The following is a 19,055-nucleotide window of genomic DNA, read 5'->3' on the forward strand; positions in this document are numbered from 1 at the left end:
GGGATGTTTTTTAGTGTATAACCATTATTAAATTCTTTACTCTTCTTACTCTTCACTGCTCTGCATTTACAGCTTATGAGAGAGATGGAGCTCTGAAGGCATTCTTTTTGGGGCTCCAGTTATTATGGTAGTCCTAAAAGATTCAGGAATAAAGACCTGGTGCTGGAGAGTCTATCCACAAACAGGAAAACACAAATTACTCAAACAAGAGACTTTCATATAACACACAGCTCAGGACATATAAGAAAATGCAACATTGAGTCTCACAAAACATCTACTACATAAGACCACCCTACAAAATCTGGAAGGCATAGCAGTTTGATCTAATACATAGAAACAAATAAAACGGAACAGCAGAAATGGGGAGACAAACAAATAACCCCCAAATGAAAGGAAAGAAATCACCAGAAAAGAAACAAAATGAAATGGAGGCAAGCAATTTGTCACATAAAGATTTCAGAGTAATGGTAATAAAGGTGTTCAAGCAATTCAGTGAGAACTACCAGCCACTTAATAAGAAGTAGAAGGGGGAAAAAAGAAGTATAAGGAAATTAATGAGAATATTAAGGGACTTAATGAAAGCTACAAAAACATGAAAAGAGAGGTTGAAACAAGAATGACATAGCTGAAATAAATAATGCCCTGAAAGGATTCAGAAGTAGAATAGAAACATATGAGGACCAAATCAATGAATTAGAATACTAGGTAGAAAACAAGAACAACAACAACAACAACAACAACAAAACAGAAACACCCAATCAAAGAAGGGAATGGAAAAAAATTTAAAAACAGGAGAGCTTCTGGAAGCTTTGGGATAACATAAAATATAACAATATTCACATTATAAATGTATCAGAAGGAGAATTCAAGCAAAGAAATAGAGAACCTGTTTGGAGAAATAATTGCAGGAAATTTCCCTAACCTGGTGAAGGAAAACAACACTTAAGTTCAGGAAACACAGAGAGTCCCAGCCAAGATGAACCCCAAAAGACCCAAACCTAGGCACACAATAATTAAAATGGTGGACATTAAATACAAAGAAAGAATCTTAAAGACTGCAAGAGAGAGACTGAAAGTTACCTACAAGGTTGCTCCCATTAGACTGACAGCTGATTTCTCAATAGAAACAATTCAGGTCAGAAGGGAGTGGCATACAGTATACAAAATAATGAAATCCAAGGAACTGACCTCAAGACTACTCTATCCAGTAAGAATATCATTCATAATCAAATGTGAAATAAAGATCTTCATAGACAAAGAGTAAAGGTATTTAATACCACCAAACCTCCACTGCAAGAAATGCTAAAGGGGACAGTATAAGAAGAAATAGAGAGAAAGACAAGAACACAGGCACAAAGAGTAAAAATAGAAACAAATAAGTACCTATCAATAATAACCTTAAATATAAATGGCTTAAATGCTCCAACCAAAAGGAATAGAGTAGGTGAATGGATAAAAAAAAACATGACCCATATATATGTTGTCTACAGGAAATTCACGTCAGAACAAAACACTCACACAGAAAGAAAGTGAAGGGATGGGGAAAATTTTTCAGGCAAATGGAAATGGAAAAAAAAGCTGGACTAATAATTCCCATATCTGAATAAATAGACTTCAAAGTGAAGGCTATAACAAGAGACAAATGAAGGCCACTTCATAATACTAAAGGAATCAATATAACAAGAGGATAAATCTGTGGTAAACATATATGCACCCAATGCAGGATCATCCAAATATATAAAAATAATTCTGGAGGATTTTAAGGAGAGATGGGTAGCAGTACAATCATAGTAGGGGACTTTAACACCCCAAAGACATCACTAGATAGATCTTCTAGAAAAAAATTAATAGATAAATAACGATCATAAACCAAACACTAAATCAGATGGAATTAATTGACATTTACAGAATATTTCACTCCAAAGCCACAAAATATACATTCTTCTCAATAGCTCACAGAATATTTTCAAAGATAAAACACATGTTAGGATGCAAACTAAATCTCTACACATTCAAGAACATTGAAATAATATCAAGCATCTTCTCAGATAACAATAGCATGGAATTAGAAACCAACTAAAAAAAAACACTCAGAAATATTCAAACACATGGAGGCTAAATAGCATGTCATTAAACAATGAATGGGTTACCAAAGAGATCAAGAAAGAAATAAAAAACTTCCTGGAAACGAATTAAAATGAACACACTATAACCCAAAATCTATGGGACAAAGTGAAGGCAGTCCTGAGAGGGAAGTGCTTGGCACTACAAGCATACCTCATAAAAACAAGAAAAAATAAATAAACTATTGAACCCTACAACTTAAAGAATTAGAAAGAGAACAACAAGAAAAGCCCAGAGAAAGTAGAAAGAAGGAAATAATCAAGATAAGAGCAAAAATAAATGACATAGAGTCTAAAAAAAAAACAAAAAACCAATACCAAATATCAATAAAATCAAGAGCTGATTCTTTGAAAAGATAAACAAGATTGATGAACATCTTGCCAGACTCACAAAGAAACAAAGATAAATGAGAAGATTGTGGTCAACGGGATGGCAATGAGGGAGAGAGTGTGAGTGAGTGAGGGAGGGAAAGGGGAGTGTGGGGATGTGGTGGTGTGTGTGTGTGTGTGTGTGTGTGACAGTTAGATTTCACAGGACTTTTTGGGTCCTGGTGTACCAGGCTCCCCTAGCCAGGCAGCCTCTGCTACTGCTGCAGTCTCTCCCAGGGTGGATGGCTCTGCCACAGAGGCTACACGATCTTGAAGGGGAGAGCAGCTGTGACTGGAATCCCAGACTCACCTTCACCGAGGTGCCCTCAGACACTACCTGGGACCCTACAATCACTCCTGCCAGGGACCTGCTGCCTTGGCTGGGGACCCAAAAATACCGAGACTCCAGCCTCCCCAGCAACAGGCTCTTGTGAGTTCCAGAGCAAGCTCCCCTCACGCTGGCCAGACCCTTTAGCCCCAGGCACTGTGACTGTGCGTGAATAGCCAAGTCTTACACAGCAACCCCGAGTGCCAAGCTTTGAACAGCAAGCCCGAGTGCCCCATCCATGTGTGAACAGCCAAGCCTTACGAAGCAACCCCAGTGCTGCGTATGCTCATGAAAAGCCAAGACTTACACAGCAAGCCCAGTTGCTATGACTGTGCTGGCTACCACCAAGCCAGATGAAGCAGCCCTGGGCGCTGCTACTGAGTGTGAGCAGCCAAGATCTACGCAGAAATACTGGGTGCCTCACACAGCAACCCCAGGTGCCCCAAATGCACGAACTGCCACTAAGCCTGATGCATTGACCCCAGGTCTGGTGACAATGTGACCAGTTGCCAAGCCCACCACTGCAGTCACAGGCCCAGTGTAACTTGACACTTAGATTTTTTGGTGAGAGCAAAAATGAAGAGATAAAGAAACAACCACCAAAGGAAAGAAAAGGTGACATTTGCAAAAAAAGGAACTAAATGGAACAGAGGCATGCAAATTGTCAGAAAAAATATTCAGAATAAGGATCATACAGTGAATAAAATGGATGGATGAGAAAACCAACAACTTATGTAAAAATCACGAAGAAATAGTGATATAACTACAATTTAAAAAATGCTATGGAAGGTTTCAAAAGTAGACTAGCAGAAGCAGAGGATAGAATTAGTGAATTAGAAGACAAATGCAACAAAATACATCTAATTGGAACTGCAATTAAAGAAAAAAATATAATAGGCAGGAGGATAGCCTAAGGGAGCTTTGGAATGACATGAAATGAAGCAACATATGTATAATAGGGGTGCCAGAATGACAAGAAGAAGAGCAAGGGTTAGAAAACCTACTTGAAAAAATAATATCAGAAAACTTTCCTGATTTGGGGAAGAAGAAAGAAGAAAGTCACACAAGCACAGAGAGTCCCAAACATGATGAACTAAAAAACACCTACACCAACACACATCATAATTACGATGGCAAATGTTAATGACAAAGAGAGAATCTTAAAGGCTGCAAGAGAGAGACAGAGAGTTACCTACAAGGGATCTTCCATTATATTATCAAATTATTTCTCAACAGAAACACATCAGGCTAGAAAGTAATGGAAGGAAGTATACAAAGTGATGTAGGGCAGGGGACTGATTCCAAGAATACTCTATCCAGCAAGGCTATCATTCAATATTGAAGGGGAAATCAGGAGCTTCATAGACAAACAAACAAACAAAACAAGCAAACCAACAAACAAACAAAAAATACTAAGGGATTGCAAAAGTACCAAGCCAGCAATGCAAGAAATGCTAAAGAAAAAATAAAAATGGAAGTAGGAACATAGGCAAAAAAAAAAAAAATGGCTACAAACAAGTACCTATCAGTCATAACTTTAAAGGTAAATGGCCTAAATGCTCCAATAAAAAGACATGAAGTGGCTGAATGGATACGAAAACATGACCCATATAAACTGAGTGGTCAGATTATTATGACCACCTGACATTTGTAGGCAAATTAGCCGTACACTACATCATATGGGATATGGAAGCCGAAGGCCTGTTTGAACACCTTTGCTGTCTGCCGTTACCAAGATAAAACGTCTGCAATTCGCACCGTAACACAAGGATTTGACAGTTGAGCATTGGGAAAAAAGTCATGTGGTCTGATATATCACGTTTCCAGTTGCATCATGCAGATGGCAGAGTGAGAATTTCGTGGAAACAGCATGAAAGCATGCACCCCACATGCATAAGTACAACCTTTCAAGCTGGTGGGGGCAGTGTTATGGTTTGGCGCATGTTTTCCTGGCATGATTTGGGCCCTTGAATTCGTGTGGAACAACGTCTGAATAGCACAACATACCTAAGTATGGTTGCTGATCAAGTTCATCCTATCATGTTGATGACATGCCCCAATGGAGATGGCTTCTTCCAACAAGACAATGCGCCATGCCATGGTGCTCGTATTGTGCAGGAATGGTTTCGAGAACATGAGGGAGACTTTACCTTGCTTAGGTGGCCCCCACAATCACCAGATCTCAATCCAATTGAGCATTTGTGGGATGAAGTTAAAAGAGCCATCAGGCAGCTGGTTCCACAACCATCAAATCTCACAGAACTGGACAGTGCTATTCATTAGGCATGGTATCAGATTCCTCACATCACCTTTCAACATCTTGTGGAGTCAATGCTAAGAAGAATCGCCTCAGTATTGAAGGCAAAAGGAGGCCCAATGAAGTACTGATGGGGTGGTCATATTAATCTGGCCACTCAGTGTATATGCTGTCTGCAGGAGACCCACCTCAGAACAAGGGATACACACAGACTGATATTGAAGGGATAGAAAAATACCTTTCAGGCAAATGGAAAAGAAAAAAAAAGCAGGAGTAACAATACTTATATCTGACAAAAAAGACCTCAGACTGAAGGCCATAACAAGAGATTATGAAGGCCAATTCATGATACTAAAGTGATCTATACAACAAGAGGATATAACGCTGGTAAGCATATATTCACCCAATGCAGGAGCACCCAAATACAAAAAAAAAAAAAAAAAAAAAAAGGACAACAACAACAAAAACACCTTCTGGAAGATATCAAGAGAGAGACTGATAGCAACATGATCATAGTAAGGGACTTTGATACTCCACTGACATCACTGGAAAAATCCTCTGAACAAAAAATCAGCAAACAAATAGCAATTCTAAATGACTCACTAGATCAGATGGTCTTAATTGACATCTTCAGAACATTTCACCCCAAAGCAATGGAACATAGAGATTTCTCAATTGCACATGGGATATTTTCAAAGGTAGACCACATATTGGGTCACAAGCAAACTCTCTGAAAATTCAAGAAGATAGAAATCATATCAAGCATATTTTCATAGCACAGCGCATAATATTAGAAATTAACTATAATAAAAACAATTAAAAAAATCAAACACTTGGAGGCTAAATAGCATGCTATTAAACAATTATTGGGTTACCAAAGAGAACAAAGAACAAATTAAAAACATCCTGAAATGTTATGATAATGAAAACACAATCCAAAATATATGTGACATAGTGAAAGCATTCCTAGAGGGAGGTTCATAGCTCTGTGGGCCTATGTAAAAAAAAAAAAAAAAAAAAGGAAAGAAAAAACAGTAATAAATTATCTAACCCTTTAACTTAAAGAATTATAAAGAGAGCAAAAACAAAAAAAGCCCAGAGTAAGCAGAAGGAAGGAAATAATAAAGTTCAGAGAGGAAATAAATAACATAGAAACGTCCCCCCCCAAAAAAAAAAAAAAAAATATATATATATATATATATATATATATATATATATACATATATATACAAATGATCAATGAAATCAAGTGATGGTTCTTTGAAAGGATAAACCAGATTGATGAACCTCTAGCCAGGCTCACCAAGAAAAAAGAGAGGACCCAAATAAATGAAATCAGAATGGAAAAAGGTGAAGTAACTACCAACCCCAAGCAGCCTAAGTGCCCATCAGCAGACATACAAAGGATTGTAAAATAAATACTACAAACAACTCTATTCCAACAAACTGGACAACCTTGACGAAATGGACATATTCCTACGAAAATACGTTTCCAAAACTGATTAAGTTGAAATAGTAATCAAAACACTTCCAGCAAACAAAAGCATTGGACTGGATGCCTTCACAGGTGAGTTTTAACAAACATTCAAAGAAGAACTAAAACCTATCCTTCTAAACCTATTCCAAAAATTCAAGAGGAAGGCACACTTCTAAGCTCTTTCTATGAAGCCAACTTTACCCTAATTCCAAAACCAGATAAAGACACCACAAAGAAAGAGAATTACAGGCCAATATTCCTGATGAACAAATATGGTTAAATCCTCAACAAAATTTTAGCCAATCAGATCCAGCATTGCATTAGAAAGATCATACACCGTGACCAAGTGGGATTTATTCCAGGGATGCAAGGCTGGTACAATATCCATAACTCAATAAACGTGATATATCACATAAACAAATTGAAAGGCAAAAATTACATAATCATATCAATTGATGCAGAAAAAGCATTTGACAAAATCCAACACACTTTCTTGAAACAACTCTCAGAAGAGTGGGAATAGAGGGATCATACTGCAACATATTAAAAGCCTTATATGATAAACCTACAACCAACATCAGGTTGGGCAGTTGGGAGGCACCCGGCCTGCAAGGGAGGGCAGTTGAGAGGGACCAGGCTTGCAAGGGAGGGCAGTTGGAGGTGATCAACCCTGCACAAGAGGGCAGTTAGGGGTGACCAGGCTGGCAGAGGAGGGAAGTTGGGGGCAAACAGGCTGGCAGGGGAGCAGTTAAGCATCAACCAGGCTGGCAGCGGAGTGGTTAGGGGGTGATCAGGCTGGCAGGCAGAAGCGGTTAGGGGCAATCAGGAAGGCAGGCAGGCAAGCAGTTGGGAGCCAGCAGTCCTGGATTGTGAGAGGGATGTCCGACTGCCCGTTTAGGCCCAATCCCACCAGGATCGGGCCTAAACAGGCAGTCGGACATCCCTCCAGGAGTCCCAGATTGGAGAGGGTACAGGCTGGGTTGAGGGACAACCCCCCGCCGTGCACGAATTTCGTGCACCGGGCTTCTAGTAGTGATCAGAAAAGAAGAAATAAAATGTATCCAAATTGGAAAAGGGGGAGGAAAACTGTCATTACTTGCAGATGACACGATATTGTACATAGAAAACCCTAAAGACTCCCTCAAAAACTACTATATTTAATAAATGAATTTGGCAATGAAGCAGGATACAAAATTAACACCTAGAAACCAATAGCATTTTTATACACCAATAATGAACTCTCAGAAAGAGAAACTAAAAAAAAAAACATTTACCATCGCAACAAAAATTTAAGATACTTAGGAATAAACTTAACCTAGGAGGTAAATGACCTGTACTTGGGAAACTACAGGTTGCTGAAAAAAGAGATAGAGGCAAACATAAACAAATGGAAGAATATACCGTGATCATGGATTGGTAGAATGAACATCATTACAATGTCCATACTACCAAAAGCAATTTATAGATTCAATGCTATCCCTATTAAAATGCCAGTGGTGTATTTCACAGATCTACAACAAACACTGCAAAAATTTATATGGAACCACAAAAGACTCCAAATAGCCACAGCAATATTGAGAAAGAAGAAAAAATGCCAAACAGGAAGTTATATTACAAAGCCACTGTACTCAAAATAGTCTGGTACTGGCACAAGAACAGGCATATAGACCAATGGAACAGAACAGAGACCGCAGAACTTGACCCAAGCCATTATGCTCAATTAATATTTGACAAAGGAGACAAGAGCATACAATGGAGTAAAGACAGTCTCTTCAATAAGTGATGTTGGGAAATGGGACAGGTACATGCAAAAAAATGAAACTAGACCACCAACTTACACCATACAAGTGAATAAATTTAAAGTGTATAAAAGACCTAAATATGAGTTGTGAAACTATAAACATCTTATAATAAACCTTAGGCAGCAAAATCTCAGACATCTCTCACAGCAATATATTTATAGATACATATCCCAGGGCATGGAAAACTAATGAGAAAATAAAAAAATGGGACTGCATCAAAATAAAAATCTTTTTCACAGCAAAAGAAACCATCAATGAAGTGAAAAGACATTCCACTGTATGGGAGAACATATTTGCTAATGATACAAACAATATAAGGTTAATTTCCAAATATATAAGGAACTCATACAACTTAACAAAAGGAAGAAAAGCAATCTAATTTAAAAATGGGCAAAGGACTGAAATACACATTTCTCCAAAGTGGACATACGGAAGGCCAAGAGACATGAAAAATGCTCAAAGTCACTGATCATCTGAGAGACTCAAATTAAAACGACCATGATGTATCACCTCACACCTGTCATAATGGCTGTCATCAATGAATCAACAAATGACAAGTGTTGGCAAGGATGTGGAGAAAAGGGAACCCTAATACACTGTTGATGGGAATACAGACTGCTGTAGCCATTATGGAAAACAACATGGAGTTTCCTCAAAAAATTAAAAACAGAACTCCCATTTGACTTAGTGATTCCACTTCTAGGAATATATCCTAAGAAACCAAAAACACCAATCAGATAGAGTATATACACCCCTATGTTCAAAACAGCACAATTTACAATAGCTAAGATTTGCAAACAGCCTAAATGCTCATCAGCAGATGAATGGATAAAAAAAACCCAAAAAACTATGGTACAATTTACACAATGGAATGCTATATGGTGGTAAAAAATAAGGCACTCTTATGATTTGCAGCAGCATAGATGGACCTAGAGGCTATTATGCTAAGTGAAATAAGCCAGTCAGAGGAAGATAAGTATCACATTATCTCACTCATATGTGGAATGTAATGAACAAAATAAACTGATGAACAAAATAGATCCAGAGACATAAACCATGAACAGACTGATTAATGTCAGGGGGAGGGGGGAGATTAACAGGTGATATTATATGCATATATGCATAACCCATGGACACAGACAATGGTGTGGCAGAGGCTTGGGACTGGTAGTTGTGTGGAGGAGGGAATCAATGGTGGAAAAAAGCAACACAAAAAACACAGAGTGACATCTGTAATAATTTCAACAATAAAGATAAAAATTTTAAAAAGACTTGTTGCTAAGTTATTTATGGTCAATCTTATACACTACAGTTTTCCCAGTTGGTAGTATATTAGAAATATATTCAGATAAATAGAGATGCCTGTAGATCTTTTTAAAATACAGGTTTATTATGAGACTAGAGGCCCGGTGCACAAAATTCGTGCATGGGGGGTGTGTCCCTCAGCCCACCCTGCACCCTCTCTAATCTGGGACCCCTTGAGGGATGTCCAACTGCCCGTTTAGGCTCAATCCTGGACATCCCTTTCACAATCCAGGACTGCTGGCTACCAACTGCTCGCCTGCCTTCCTTCCTGATTGCCCCTAACCGCTTCTGCCTGCCAACCTGATCACCCCCTAACCACTCCCCTTCCAGCCTGATTGATGCCTAACTGCTCCCCTGCCAGCCTGTTTGCCCCTAACTGCCCTCCCCTGCAGGCCTGATCACCCCTAACTGCCCTCCCCAGCAGGACTGGTCACCCCCAACTGCTCTCTCCTACAGGCCTGGGTCCCCCCCAACTGCCCTTCCTTGCAGGCTTGATCACCCCAACTGCCCTCTCTTGCAGGCCTGGTCCCTCACAACTGCCCTCCCATGCTGGCCTGATTGCCCACAACCGTCCTCCCTTGCAGACCTGGTCCCTCCCAACTACCCTTCCCTGCTGGCCATCTTGTGGCGGCCATTTTGTGTCCACATGGGGGCAGTCATCTTTGACCATATGGGGGCAGCCATCTTGTGTGTTGGAGTGATGGTAAATTTGCATATTATTCTTTTATTAGATAGGATTATATAGGATAGAGGCCGGTGCATGGGTGGGGGCTGGCTGGTTTGCCCTGAAGGGTGTCCTGGATCAGGGTGGGGGTTCCCTTGTGGCATGGGGCAGCCTGAGTGAGGGGCTTGTGGTGGTTTGCAGGCTGGCAACGCTCCCTGGCGACCCAAGCGAAGGCCCTGGTATCTGGGATTTATTTATCTTCTATAATTGAAACTTGGTAGCCTTCAGCGGAGCCAAGCCTCCTGCGCACTTGGTGACTGCAGCCATTTTTGTTGGGATTTATTTATCTTCTATAACTGAAACTTTGTAGCCTTAAGCTGAGGTCAAGGCAGGCCAGGGCAGGCTGAAAGTTTGGCTTCATCCATTGCCAGGGAAACCCAAGCCTCCTGCTCTCTCCATGGCCACAGCCATCTTGGTTGGGTTAATTTGCATACTCACTCCTGATTGGCTGGTGGGCATGTCGTGTGGGTGTAGCGGGGTACGGTCAATTTGCATATTACTTTTTTATTAGATAGGATATTGCTGGTTTGGTTCCAGTCCACTACAGTAAAGCGAATATTGCAATAATGTGAGTTATGCAAATTTTTTTGTTTCCCAGTACATGTAAAAGTCATGTTTATACCATGCTGTATTCTATTAGGTCTACAATAGCACATGTCTAGAAAAATCTACGTACCTTAATTTAAAAATATTGTATTGCTGCCTGGCCGGTGGTTGAGCCTCAACCCATGAACCAGGAGGTCAGGTTTAGATTCCAGGTCAGGACACATGTTGGGTTTCCAGCTCCATACCCAGTAGGAGGCACAAAGGAGACAACCAATCAAATATTCTCTATCATCATTGATGTTTCTATCTCTGTCTCTCTCTTCTTCAATCTAAAATTAATAAAAACATACAAAAAATTAAAATAATTTATTGCTATAATTATCAACCATCATTTGAGCCTTTTGGAAAAATGGCTCCAATAGTCTTGCTAACACAGAGTTGCCACAAACCTTTAATTTTTTTTAAAAAGCCATCTCTGCAAAACACAATAAAATGAAGTGCATTAAAATGAGGTATTCCTGTGTACAGATTTTTTAGACACAATATCTATTCATTATACCTTCGAATAATTACTGGCTAAGGGAGAGAAAGAGCCATTAATATACGAACTTCCAAGAGTAAGAAGAAAGTCATATGTGAAATTCCAAGAAGGGCTACACCTTTGCCTCTGCTTGAAGTGAAAGTCTACTGTATGACTGATTTTTTTGGGTGTTGTAAACCACACAATGAAACTCTATGACAGTGATTTTCAACTAGTGTGCAGCAGCAGTACACTGGTGTGCCATAAGAAATTTTAAAACTTTCAATACCTGACTATTAAGCCAGGTGCACTGACCTCTTTTCCCTTATTGTCAAATAAAAAAAAAAAATAGCCAACACAACAATAGCCATCTGGTGTGAATGAATCAAAATTACACCTATTTTTTTGTCAGATCATAAAAAAATAATATATTTTTGGTGTGCCACAGAATTTTAGTAATTAGTTTATGTGCGCCATGAGACGAAAAAGGTGAAAATCACTCTCTATGCTGTTTTTTTTTTAATATATTTTATTGATTTTTTACAGAGAGGAAGGGAGAGGGATAGAGAGCTAGAAACATCGATGAGAGAGAAACATCGATCAGCTGCCTCCTGCATACACCCTACTGGGGATGTGCCTGCAACTGAGGTACATGCCCTTGACCGGAATCGAACCTGGGACCCTTCAGTCTGCAGGCCGGTTCTCTATCCACTGAGCCAAACTGGTTAGGGCTCTCTATGCTGTTTTAAGGAATGAACCACTTTCTTTGGTGCAGAGCCACCTCTGCCATGTGAATGGTACTAGAAGGCCACAAAAAAAGATTAATGAAAGCAGAAAGTCAATTACAGTATGACAAATTAAGAACCACTTTAAGAAGTTGTTTTAATAGTGAATTTCCAGTTGGAATAAGTAAAATGCCCTTGATTGAATGTGTATTTTCTGCCAACAATAAATAAATTTAAAAAAAAGAACCATAGTCCAGAGAACCGGCAAGAGCAGAAGACCTAGATAATCTCTGAGATTAGAAAAGGGGTTATTTGCCTTCTATCCTATTTTATACTTCCTGCTGTGTGGAGTTAGGCAGTGGTTTTCAGGTGAGTGTTTATAGCCATCAGGAAAAACAGAGCCCTGCAGTTACAGCTAGCTACTCTTTAAGCTAAAGGTAGAAGAACAGGTTTTGGGGAGGTACCTACACCAGTTTTTAAAAGATATTTGCTGCTCTGGCGGTTCCTTTGAAGGTAGAAGAGATGCTGTAGGAAATATGACACCTGGTGGAAGAAACTAAACTTGGGCACATGTAAGCCATACAGATAAGTAATTCAATTCACTGCCATACCTTCTTTTCATTTATTTTTGTTTTTGAGAATATTACAGACATCCCAAAATTTCCCCCAATTTCCTCCCCTCCACCCAGGTTCAGCCCCACCTCCAGGCCTTCACTACACTATTGTCTGTGTCCATGGGCAATACATATCCTATATAATAAAACCCTAATATGCAAATTGACTGGAACAACCGGCCGAACGACCAGTCGTTATGACACACATTGACCACCAGGGGGCAGACGCTCAACACAGGAGCTGCCTCCTGGTAGTCAGTGCGCTCCCTCTGTGGGAGCCAGGCTCACGGCTGGCAAGTGCAGCAGCGGTGGCAGGAGCCTCTCGGGCCTTTGCTGCAGGCAGGTGGTAAGGAGTGAGGGGTCCCAGACTGCAAGAGGGGATGTCTGACTGCCGGCTTAGGCCTGATCCCCATAAGCCAGCAGGTGGACATCCCCCAAAGGGTCCCACACTGTGAAAGGGCACAGGACGGGCTGAGGGACCCCCCAAGTGCATGAATTTCTTGCACTGGGCCTCTAGTATGCATATAAGTTCTTTGGTTAATCTCTTCACATCCTTCCTCCCCTGTTCCCTATGAGATCTGTCAGTCTATTCCTACTTTATTAATTGAAAAAAAAACAAAAACAAAGAAAAACTAAATCACTGCAAGAAGCATGACTATATTTGCAATATCATATTAATGGTATTACTGATAAGTATGTACATCATTTATTCATGATTAGTATGACCTTTTCATATAGATTAGAAAGGTATTCAAGTGGTAGGGAGCCTGTTCTCTTCAAACTACTGAGAAACTATTAGGTTCTGTTCAATTTAATTCAGCTGATGTTCAGCTGTCTATATTTTCATCATGAAAATGAATAAGCTAAAAGCATAAAAGTATCTGTTTTGAGTGTTCTTGAGCCAGCATTACAAAATATACTTTTCTCTGACCTCACAGAATCACAGCAGGGCTTGGGCCCCGCACACTGATCAGTAGATGTGGTCTTTGCTGAAGAGTGGGTAGGGAAAAAGTAGGTGACCTATTGCCATAAAAATAACTAATATTCTAGGCCTTCTACAAAATGACATAATCATTCATTTCTTCAGGTTTAAAGTTTAAAATGAGGTGAAGCTCCAGTATAGTCTGAATCCAGTCTTTAGTCTATATTATACATACAGCTGTGTTTGATACAAAAGCAAGAATCTATCTAAAGAATAATGTTAGATGTTCCTAGATTTTTCTGGGAAATAAAATTAATTTTTATCATCAAATAATAAAACTGATAATAACAGTCATAACAATAAAAACAATTTTATTTTGCAATACTGATACATGTACATGCCAGACACTGTGCCAATTCCCCTCCCTCTTCATTTGTAACAAAACTGCAAAATGAGAAAACACCGCAGAATGGGAGTAAGGATAACTCACTGGCCATCTCAGGGGAAGAAGAGATAGAAAAAGAAGTAAATGATATTAATTAGAAAAAAGTAATGTATTTTTCTCTATGTTTTCTTTGGTAAAAAGTGTGTGAAATAGAGAAACATTGCAGGAAGCCATGCATATGAAGATTATAATAAAACCAATATCAATTATTTACTGAATACTTATTATGTAGCAGATCTTCTGTTAAGTACATTACATGGATTACCTCATTTATTTCCCAGTGTAAAGATAAGGGAATTGAGAACTGAGATTTACTAGTATGAGGGTTGACTATACTAAGATCATGCAGCTAAGTGACAGAGGCAGCATTTAAATCCAGTTACATCTGACTCCAAAGACTACTCAAACTCCTAGACTTTGCTAAAGACTAGTAACAACTGCATTATAGTGAGAGTTCCCTGTGGGAATAAGGAGATGCCTGTAACTTGGTCTCTGAGTCAGACAAGATGACCTTACTTTTGCCGCATAAGTGAGGTATATACCTCCAAGTTCATTTTCTAAGCTGGAAGAATACTACTTTCTGTATGAAAATATTAGTTTAGTGGATTTTAAAAATGTGCTAATTGCATTTTTTAAAGTTAACTCTGTGGTAAGGGATCATCTTTCATATTTTATATATTCCCATGAGTGCTAGGAAAGCAGAAAAGTTCACCAAAGCCGTATTCTCATAAACCAGACGGCAATTCATTCCCATTAGCAACAAAGTACTTAAGTTGCCACAATGTTTTTTGTTTTGTTTTGTTTTGTTTTTGTTTTTGTTTTTTTAGAAAAGCAGTATACAAAGGCACTGATTGTCAAGGAAATAGAGCCCTGAATTAAAAAGGCCATCATGTCCTTTAGGAAAACTGAAGGACAGAGTATTGCCCTAAAATAAAAGTGTCCAATCCCAAACAAAAAAAGATTTAGAAAGCAGAAGACATGATTGTCTTTTATAAAACTATAAAAACTCGATGTGCTAAAGAAAACCTTTGTCTTCTTTTGAGCCACTTTGCTTCATTATTATTCTCCTTATACCTAAAAAGTATTGAATACTTACCATAAACTAAATAATCTATATATAATGATTAATTTAATATTCAAAACAATATTGTGTATTAACTACTATTATCACAATCATTTTACATTTAAGGGGACAGTAGCAATTAGAGGTTAGATTGCTTGCCTTTGGTCACCCAGGTCACAAATGAAGATCTAGAATTCTTCACCAATGCAATCTGGCATCAGAGCCTACCTTGTAACCATTATACATACCTTCTCCTAAAACTGAAAAGGCTGGTAGGATTATCATTGTAATTAACCTACAGCCTAGTCAATTTCAGTAGTAAGATAATCTTCATAGTAACATATCTCCTCTGGGTTGGACATAGACACATATAATATACTAGAGACCCAGTGCACAAAATTTGTGCCCAACCTGCATCCTCTCCAATCTGGGACCCCTCGAGGGATTAGGCCTAAACCAGCAGTCGGACATTCCTCTCACAATCTGGGACGGCTGGCTCTCAACCGCTCTCCTGCCTGCCTGCCTGATTGCCCCTAACTGCCTCTGCCTGCCAGCCTGATCACCCCCTAACCACTCCACTGCCAGCCTGATCGACACCCAGCTGCTCCCCTTCTGGCCCAATTGCCCCCAACTGCCCTCCCCTGCAGGCCTGGTTGCCTCCAATTGCCCTCCCTGCAGGCCTACCCGCCCCCCAATTGCCCTCCCCTGCTGGTCTGGTCACCCCTAACTGCCCTCCCCTGCAGGCCTGGTCCCCCCAACTGCCCTTCCTCCCCTGCTGGCCTGTTCGACCCCAACTGCCCTCCCCTGCCAGCCTGGTTGCCCCCAACTGCCTTCCCCTGCAGGCCTGGTCCCCCCAATTGCCCTCCCCTGCTGGTCTGGTCACCCCTAACTGCCCTCCCCTGCAGGCCTGGTCCCCCCCTCACTGCCCTCCCTCCCCTGCAGGCCCATTTGACCCCAAATGCCCTCCCCTGCCAGCCTGGTTGCCCCTAACTGCCCTCCCCTGCTGGCCATCTTGTCGCAGCCATCTTGTGACCACGTGGGGGCAGCCATCTTGTGCGAGGGTGTGACAGTCAATTTGCATATTACCTCTTTATTATATAGGATTGGATTCACAAAGATATGGTAGGCATCTGCCCTAAAGTAAATAGAAATGGGTCAATTGTGAACACTCCAAACAAAAGAAATGTTTTAAGGGTAGACAAATATACGCATTAATTAATTACTCAAAAGAAGGGCCACTCCAATTGTTTCATGCTCAAATGGTCTTTTCACTTCTACTGCTTTCTAGCTAAGAGATCGAGAGGAATGCAAATGAAAGACGCAGAACTGAAAAAGCATCACATTGAAAACAACAGCTGGAAGCTTAATCCAAAGATATTGTAGGTATATATTTTTTATGAAAATGACTATTAGATGTACATGAATCATTTTTAAAATTATGTAAACTGTGATCATAAGTCATTTATATAAAACCCAAATAGAATACAATTTTTTAAACTTGAGTTTCACTAATTTAAAATAATAGAGATGATGTTGATTGACACAATTCATTATATTCCTACTGTGGGTTATGTACTATATTCATCACTTAAACCAGTGGTCGGCAAACCGCAGCTCGCGAGCCACATGAGGCTGTTTGGCCCCTTGAGTGTGGCTCTTCCACAAAATACCACATGCAGGCGTGCAGGTACAGTGCAATTGAAACTTCGTGGCCCATGCACAGAAGTCAGTTTTTGGTTCTCAAAAGAAATTTCAATCGTTGTACTGATGATATTTGGCTCTGTTGACTAATGAGTTTGCCAACCACTGACTTAAACCCAAATATTTTTCTTTAATCTATTTTTTTTCAAAATTCTGTAAAATATAATTGCTATATACTTATTTTATAGGTAAAATATTTAGGATAAAATAATTAATTTCCCCCCAAATCACACTAATAGAGGCAAAGTGAGGCTTTGAACTCAATGGTAAGGAATAGTATCTAATATATTTTTACCTATAATATTCTAGGCAATTCACTAGCATTTTTTCACTTATGTCTGATAGATATTCAGTGGAGGGATATATATAATATATTTCAATGCATATGAACCATAGCTGCTGGTGGTTTACTTGCTTGAAAAGAGGATTGGTGTCAGGTAAAACTGTAAAACAATCAAATTTTACTCAGAAACTATCCTTCTCCTATTTTTTTTAATTTATTTTATTTTTTAATTTAGGTTTCCTAACACCATTTATTGAAGAAACTCTCTTGACGCCATTGTATGTTCTTGCCTCCTTTGTCAAATATTAATTGAGCATAATGGCTTCAGTGGATTTCTGGGTTCTCTGTTCTGTTCCATTGGTCTATATGTCTGTTCTTGTGCCAGTAACAGGCAGTTTTGAGAACAGTGGCTTTGTAAGATAGCTTGATATCTGGTATTGTGCTCCCTCCAACTTTGTTTTTCTTTCTCAATATTGCTGCAGCTATTTGGGGTCTTTTTTTATTCGAGATGAATTTTTGGAGAGTTTGTCCTAGGTCTTTGAAGTATGCCATTGATATTTTAATGGGGTTGCATTGAATCTATAGATTGTTTTGGGTAGGATGGACATTTTTAATGATGTTGATGCTACCAATCTATGAACTCGGTATATTCTTCCATTTGTTTGTCTTCCTCTATCTCCTTTTTCAGCATTCTGTAACTTTCTAAGTACAAGTCCTTTACCTCCTTGGTTAAATTTATTCCTAGGTACCTTAATTATTTTGTTGCAATGGTAAGTGGGATTGTGTGTGTGTGTGTGTGTGTGTGTGTGTGGTTTTTTATTTGTTTGTTTGTTTTTTGTTTTTTGGTGTTGTTTTAGTTTCTCTTCCTGTGAGTTCATTATTGGTGTATAAAAAAGCCATAGATTTCTGGGTGTTAATTTTGTATCCAGCTACATTGCCAAATTCATTTATTAAGTCTAGTAGTTTTATGATGGAGTCTTTAGGGTTTTCTAAGTACAATATCATGTTATCTGGGAATAATGACAATTTTACTTCTTAGTTTCCAATTTGGATGCCTTTTATTTTTCCTTCTTGTCTGATCCCTATGAGTGATAACACAACAATCCCCCAAACAAGAGTGGTGAAAGTGGACATTCTTGTCTTGTTCCTGTTCTTAGGGGAAATTATTTTAATTTTTCCCCATTGAGTATGATTTTGGCTATAGGTTTATTGTATAAGGCTTTTATTATGTTGAGGTATGATCCCTCTATTCCCACTTTGCTGAGAGTTTGTATCAGGAAAGGGTGTTGGATTTTGTCAAATGCCTTTTCTTCATTAATTGATATGATTATGTGATATTTGTTTTTCAATTTGTTTATGTGATGTATCACGTTGATTGATTTCTGGATATTGTACCAGCCTTCCATCCTTGTGATAAATCACACTTGATCATGGTGTATGATATTGCTAATATAATGCTGAATCATATTTCTTTGATTTTGTTCCTTAACATTTATGTTCATCAGGGAAATTGGCCTGTATTTCTCCTTCTTTGAAGTGTCTTTCTCTGGTTTTGGGGATTAGGGTAATGCTGGCTTCATAGAAAGAGCTGGGAAGTGTGCCTTCCTCTGGAATATTTTGGAATAGTCTGAGAAGGATAGGTTTTAGTTCTACTTTTAATGTTTGGTAAAACTCTCCTGTGAAGCTCCAGGCTTTTGTTTGCTGGAAATTTTTGATGATCGCTTCAATTCCTCCTTAGTTATTGGCCTGTTGAGATTTTTTTTTTATTATTATTCTTGATTGAGTTTTGGAAGGTTGTATTTTTCTGGGAATATGTCCATTCCCTCTAGGTTGTTAAGTTTGTTGGAATAG

This window comes from Cnephaeus nilssonii (genome assembly GCF_951640355.1).
Source record: "Cnephaeus nilssonii genome assembly, chromosome: X".
Lineage (NCBI taxonomy): Eukaryota > Metazoa > Chordata > Mammalia > Chiroptera > Vespertilionidae > Cnephaeus > Cnephaeus nilssonii.